This window comes from Charadrius vociferus, unplaced genomic scaffold (genome assembly GCF_000708025.1).
Source record: "Charadrius vociferus isolate BGI_N301 unplaced genomic scaffold, ASM70802v2 scaffold477, whole genome shotgun sequence".
In the NCBI taxonomy this organism is placed as follows: Eukaryota; Metazoa; Chordata; class Aves; order Charadriiformes; family Charadriidae; genus Charadrius; species Charadrius vociferus.
Genome location: NW_009649449.1, coordinates 2367758 through 2375188, shown reverse-complemented (window position 1 = coordinate 2375188; position 7431 = coordinate 2367758).

The following is a 7431-nucleotide window of genomic DNA, read 5'->3' as shown; positions in this document are numbered from 1 at the left end:
TCCTCGCCCTCCACCACTCACTGCTCTTCTGTGTGTCTCTTGTCTCCACCGCTCTCTCCCTGGGATTTTAATTACATTCATCTATTTCCACTCACTAGGTCTGTCACTTTGCAGCAGGACTGCTGTAATTACATTGTGGGAAGCACCGTTCCCTTTGCTGAAGCCGGAGCGGATTAAGGATCCTCCGCGCCTTTTCCCACCCCTCTCTGCCAGGTACCTGCACAAAGATGACAGATGGTCAGGGGCCATTTATTTCCCCTAATGAGCTGGTACAAAAGGAGATGGCTCCCAAAACACATGTATATTTTCAGTTAACTAAAAAATGTCCCAGACTCCCAGGGCTTCGCCTGAAAGATGGGAAGGGGCTGAACCCAGGCAAGGAAACGCGCCAGCAGATGGAAAGGGGTTTTCGGGCATGTCAGGAGCTCTGGGTTCAACCTGGACTGCGGGAACGTGTCCTCCCCCTGCGGTCTGCTCAGCACCAGGGTCGCTCGAGCTCAGGTTTGCTCTCAGGGGCTAAGAAAAGCTGACTCGTAGAAGGATGTTAAAGAAAAGCTCTGAACCTTGCCTGCGTGATGGACGCCTCTCAAAAGCAAACCTTGCGTCCCCCTGCGGCGGTGAGGAGAGAGGTCTCCAGCCTTATCTCCATCCCCCCGCCAGTGACGTGGGATGAGCTCCAGTGTTTTTTTGGAGCGTTAGACACGGGGCACACTCAACACTGGTCCAGCAGAAGCTGACACAAACACGAAAGTTAGGCCGACGCGGATGAAAGAGGGCTGTCGGTGGGCATCAAAGGATGCCAAAGGATGAAGAAGATAATTCCACCCATAAGCACGTGCGGAGATTACATCATGAAAAGAGAGGATGGCTGCCCCAAGCCTGAGCTGATGTAAAGCATCAGAGCTTTGAAGGATCCGCACAGATTTATGCCAGCTGAAAGCTTAGGCTCAAAAGTGGATTCAGTTTAACCCTCTGGAAGCGTGCTAGTAGACCCTGAGGCACTGGACATCATCGAGGCACTGCATCCTCCCAGTTTGCTGGAGCTGGTTTCTTGACGCCAATGCAGCTGAGGCCTAACAGTGATTCAAAACACATATATTGTCTTACAGAGGCAAGGCCTGTCCGTGGTGGGGACGGAGGAGCTCCAAAACCCATACAAGCTGGTTGCCCCACTTCAGCCCCCGCTGCCAGTACAGCACCCAGTGCGGGTGTCGTGCCCCGTCACTACCCAGCCAGCTGCCTCCTCATCTGGACTCCGAGGTTACATTTGCAAGTTGTCCTTCTCTTTGCCATTCGGAGGAAACAGAAGCCCGATTGTCCCCTCGCTCAGCCGTGAGCGCGACGAGGAGGTGACTGGGATGTCCCCTTGCCAGGCTGCCCGTGGGAACGGAGGGGAAAGTCGCGCAGGGAAAAAGCTTCACCAATTCCCCTCTACCACGGCCACCACGTAGCCCCGCTTTCAAGGTGTACGTTGGACAGGCATTGCTTCCGCTGACTATTTCCCAGGGGAGAGAAAATAAATGAAGTTAGAGTTTAAATTAAATCCCATCAATGGAAAAGTACTTGCAGGGCTGAATGTGTCTCTCCCAAGTGTCTCCAAGTTCCCTGAGCTCTACTTAAGCCCACAAGGTGCAGGTGGGGCCAAGAACTCAACTTGCCTGTTCAACACCAGCCAGAAATGTGCGCTGGCAGCCCAGAAAGCCACCGGCACCCCGGGCTGCATCCCCAGCAGCGTGGCCAGCAGGGCGAGGGGGGGATTGTGCCCCTCTGCTGTGCTCTGCTCTGGGGAGACCCCCCTGCAGTGCTGCCTCCAGCTCGGGGGGTCCCACCAGCAGAAGGACACGGAGCTGTTGGAGCGGGGCCAGAGGAGGCCCCGGAGATGCTGGGAGGGCTGGAGCCCCTCTGCTGGGAGGACAGGCTGGGAGAGTTGGTGGGGTTCAGCCTGGAGAAGAGAAGGCCAAAAAGGGGAGAGCTCAGAGCCCCTTCCAGTGCCTAAAGGGGCTCCAGGAGAGCTGGGGAGGGACTATTTACAAGGGCATGGAGTGATAGGATGAGGGGGAATGGCTTCAAACTGGAAGAGGGGAGATTTACATTAGATATTAGGAAGAAATTGTTCCCTGTGCGGGTGGTGATCCCCTGGGGCAGGTTGCCCCGAGAAGCTGTGGCTGCCCCATCCCTGGAGGTGTTCAAGGCCAGGTTGGACGGGGCTTGGAGCAACCTGGGCTGGTGGGAGGGGTCCCTGCCCAGGGCAGGGGGGTGGCACTGGATGGTCTTTAAGATCCCTTCCAACTCTAACCAACTTCTGTGAAGTCTTCCCATTTTTCTCTGGGCATGGCTTATATGGGAAACACAGACTCCAGCTGCTCAGCATTTCCCGAGGTCCCACAGAGAAGGCAGGCACCAGGTTCTGGCCGCTGATCTCCACGTGCAACTCTCTTCTGGGGCAAGAGTTTCCTTTGTGCCCATGGATCTTTGGCCCCGGTCAGGGAGAGCAGCTCCGTGGAGTTGCGCGGCTGCCTCAGACACGTACCTCCAGCCTGTCTTCTCCGGGGATCTGCAAAACAGAGTCCTGAAGCAGCCAGGCTGGAACCTGCTGGTGAGATAATGCCTGTTGCCTGCTTCCAGCTATTTTCAAGAAGCGGCACCTGTAAAATAGGCACAATTTGGTGCTCTGGAGTTGACGCCGCGGCTGCTGCCGCGGGGCCCCGGGCTGCCAGCGATGCCGTCTTGGAGATGAAATGCGCTGGTTAAAACCAAGGGTCTTGACCTGCGGTGGTAATTAAAGATCCCACAGCAGTTTTTGCAAGAGTAAGGGAACTAGCCCTGCTGTCCTGGCCAAAATCCAGCTTGGGTAATTATATTCACCCCCTTCGACCCCACCGGGCCGGGTCCATGGCAGCTGTGACATGACATAGTGTGTGCTGGGGCTTCAGAGCCCAGCGGGAGCCCGGCTGGCCACAACTGGGGGGACCTGGGAGGGAGATAAAAGGTGAGTTGAGGGTATTCAGCACATAACCCTGCTGCTAGCTCATTAAAAGACAACATTTGCAGGTCCCCTTTAAACTGTTTATCCATTATTGAAAATACCATATGTTACATGTCCATGAAGATCAGCTTTCAGCCGCAAGATAAGCTGCCTCCATTTATTGTTCTTCCCTCTCTCCCTCCTCCCTCCCTCCCTCTGGGCTTTTAATTACATCCATCACCTCCCACCCCTCTGGTGGAGCTGGCTTCTCCTCTCATCAGCCCAGCGAGGGAACAAGGCCCATTTTTTTTTTTTTCTCTTGGAAGGGAGCAATTGTTTCGCTTCCCGCACACAAGTCCTAGAGCGAGAGACATTTAGCAGCCGCTGTGAAATTTCAGCCAGGATTGGAATTTATTTTAAGACGCCGGCCTTTAAATTTTTCATTAAACCTTTTTCCCCCTGCGATGCAGCAGGCTTCTGCGGGGACCGGGGGAACGTCGTGTTTGTATGCCTGGCACGTCGGGAGAGGACGAAGGATTTCACACCACCCCGGGGGCAAAGGCTTCCCAGCACAGTGGTCTACGGCGTAGACCCCGGAGGGCACCGCTGCCTCCCCGAACCACCCCAGCTTGGCTTTAATCTCTAACGCCGCCCATTTTGCTGGAACAAGGCTACCTTGCAGGAACCGGCCTTTGCAATTTGCCTTTTCGATCGGCCCGTTTCCAGACGCCGGCCGCATCCCGGCCGCCGGGCTGAGGGCTTTTCGGCTCCCGAGGTGCCGAGCCCACGGCGCGGGGCTGGAAGTTGGCAACTGGGGGCCGGAGGGGTGGCTTGGAGCGCTGCCCGCTGTAGGGATTGCTTGAAGCACCCTGTTAGAAGACCTCGGGTTTTGTTGCTTGTCACGCTGCCAGACCTCAGGTGCCTAAGCCGAAATTTTCCGTGCTCGGCGTCTGCTTTTGCAGGAAAGGAGATGCCGGCAGCAAACTCGGGAGGGGATGAAACCTCCTGGGGGAGATCTTCCCTTTCCTCCCCGTGTGCCCCTGTTGCGTTTACCCTCCAGCTCCCGCTGTAGGTGAGCCATGGGCTCGGCAAAACATCCACCGAGCCTGTGCACAAGATGAGCTGGGGCTCCTACAGAGAGACGGTTCATGGCCACGCTGTTAAAGACACAAAGGTGCCGAGACGGGGCTGCCCTCGCCAGCGTCTCTTGCGTGCCCGACTTTGAAGCCTTAACCGAGTTCTCTCCTTTGGGCGTGCAATAATTTTCTAGTATCAGCTCATCGAGACCGCTGGCTGGTCTTTTATATTTTCCTGAATATGTCCTGAAAAAACACGGCGCGGTAACTCCTGCCTGCGCAGTTTTGGCAAACCAAAAGGAAAAGCCCAACAGACGCCCTGTTAGAAGTCCGCTGGCCCGAATTTGGTTGCTGTCAGACCACTCCTTTCACTGAAGAGCGATTACAAACCCACGAAAACCCACCGTAGGGGGGACAGGACGGCTCCGCCGGCAGAGTCGCACACGCATGGCACCGAACATCACCCCGACTCCACACCGCGCAGTCCTGAGTGGGGTTTAACCATCGCCCAGTCCCACCTGCGCACCCAGATCCCATTTACGGGGGTTTCATCTCTGGCGCAGACGAAGGCTGCCTTCCCCGGGAAGCATCCCTGGCCAGAGCCCGTTTTCCACGGCGCTAACGAACCCCTCCGCCAGCACCCAAGCCCTCCGCCAGGTTTTTGCACGGCCGCGGGTTTCAGCTGCGAGCCGCCCATTGTGTTGAACGTACCGCGGCGAGGTGTATCATTAATTTATTAATTATTCACCGAGCGCCAGACGGGCGCGCAGAAGATCAGACAGGACGAGCTGGCTCCCGGCGAGCTCCCGGACTCTCCTTATGTCAAGACTTGCTCTTCAGTCACAGGCACGTTGTCACTGGCCACCTGCACGTGACGGCACAATCTTTGTTAAAATCCCAATTAGCAAATAACAAGGTAGGCACAAAACCTGACTCTCCCAAGCCAGACGGGCCCCCGCTTCCCTTCCTTTCCCCTTTTTTAAACAAAAGGTCTCCTGTTGTTAAAACTTTGGGGTGAGAACGTGGCTTTGGTGGGGCGAGACCCCTTGTGTGCCCCGAGGCCGCAGGTCACCCCATGAGGAGCCCAGGGAGGCTCTGGGCTGACTGGTCAGCCCTGCCATGGCCACCGTGACACTGGGCAAGAGCCTGGCAAGTGACGCTCCCCCAGTGTCCCTTTGAGGTGGCCAAATCTCAAAGGACTTTTTCCAAGGGCCTGTAGCGATAGGATGAGAGGGAATGGCTTCAAAAAGGAAGAAGGGAGATTTAGATTAATTATTAGGAAGAAATTTTTCACTCTGAGGGTGGTGAGGCACTGGTTGCCCTAAGAAGCTGTGGCTGCCCCATCCCTGGAGGTGTTCAAGGCCAGGTTGGACAGGGCTTGGAGCAACCTGGGCTGGTGGGAAGTGTCCCTGCGCATGGCAGAGGGGTTGGAACTCAATGGTCTTCAAGTTCCCTTCCAACCTGAACCATTCTGTGATTCTATGATTCTGTGAAATAGCCCTGACATTCTCCGGAGGGGCTGGTTTTGTTATCTTGGGAAACCAAGAGGGTCGTTCAAAGGCCCTCAGCAGCCAGAGCAGGTTCCCTTTCATCGCTTGCTTCCAATGGCCATAAACCATTAATGTCGGGCAATAAAGGGCGAGTGCGGCAAACAGGCCAGACGGCAACCGCAGCCCTTTCATCCACGCGTAACCTTGAGGGTGCAGACTCCTTCCCCACCATCCAGCTGGAGCAGCGACAAAGCTGTTCGGACAGGAACGTCGGCAGGGACGTGGTAAGGGACGGGTAGAGACGTGGTAAGGGACGGGCAGGGAGAAACCTGCACGGGGAGTCCTGGACGGATGGAGAAGACCAGCTGGGAAATTTCTGGGGGGGGTTTCTCCAGATCGCTGCACCAGGCATGGGTGCTGCAGGTTAGCCCTGGTCCGAGCACAGCACACCACCGCTCCGCCAGCAGTTCCTCGGGATCTCGCAGATAAACTTGTACTTGTACCTCTGGTTTTGTCCATTTTCCTTCCTCCCCGTGCCTCACACACACTGTTCCTTAGAGCAACCGGTTGGGTTAAGTGCAGGCTTAAGAATGATTCATTTGAGTTCTACTTCCTGCAAAATATAAATCCTAGACTCGTTTTTCTCATCATATTTTCAAACAGGTTTTAATCCGGGCATAATGCCTTTAGTAAGAATAACAGGTGGGAACCAGAACAACAGTTAATGTTTCGCCCGTTCAGAGGAAGTTTGGAGCACTCAGGTTCAAAGTGTGGAGAGAAAAAGCTCCATGGGAAATTGTCTGAAGATAACGACATTCTCTGTGATGTTTAGGGGAGCGAATGTGCCCCAAGACCCTGAGCTAGCGAAGGACTCTGACTCTTAACTGTTGCGCCGGGAGGAGGAGGAGGTGTGCCAGATCGGGTGTCCTGTCTCTCCCGCCCAATTAAGACAACTCTTTTTGCCATTCAGTGCAATTTTTAATATAAAGCAGATACCATGAAAAATTACGGTATTCCTCCCGGAAGACAATAGGGTATTTTTCAGGGAGTTGTTTTGCTCATTGTGTGCATTGTAGAGGCTTCTTTGCTTATTTTTGACTGGGGCAAGTTTCATCAAAGACATGAAACGACTTTAAGTCACGGTGACAATGGCAGGGGGATGAAGTCACAACGTTAATCTTCTCTGTGCGCCTCTAAAGAAGTGGAAACTTCCACTGAATGCCATGAAATCCTCTCCACAATGAAGTTGTTCAGACATGCCAATCACAAACGCGCAACAACTACAGAAGTGAAAACCTTCTTGGAAGCAAAAACTCTGGCGGGATGCTAATAAGAGGATCTCTACATGATGAGACGGATGCCTATATGTTTTTGGGTTTTTTTTTAACAAGCACAAGTGCCAGCACATACCCGTAGTGAAACGGGACGCTGGGAGCACGAGAGTTTGGGCTCCCTCCTCGTCCTGGCCTTGAGGACGCCCCATTCCTGCGCCTGCAGGGATGCGCGGGAAGAAGGGTCTCCGCAGCCGCCAGCCGGGCCGTGGGGGCGGCTCCGAGCAGTTCCCCCGCTGCCCCTTCGCATGCAGCCCCAGCGGTTGCTGAAGCACCGGCCCCACAGGGCTCCCCACGCCTGCGACTCGGGCGGCTCGGGGCAATGGCTGCAGCGCTGCATTGGGGTTGGCTGCGGTGCTGCACCGGGGCTGGCTGCGGTGCTGCATGGGGACTTGCTGTAGCGCTGCACCAGGGCTGGCTGCTGCACTGCACCGGGGATGGCTGCGGTACTGCATTGGGGATGCCTGCAGTGCTGCATTGGGGCTGGCTCTGCTGCTGCATTGGGGATGGCTGCGTTGCTGCACTGGGGCTGGCTGCAGCACTGCATCAGGGCTGGCTGTGGCACTGCA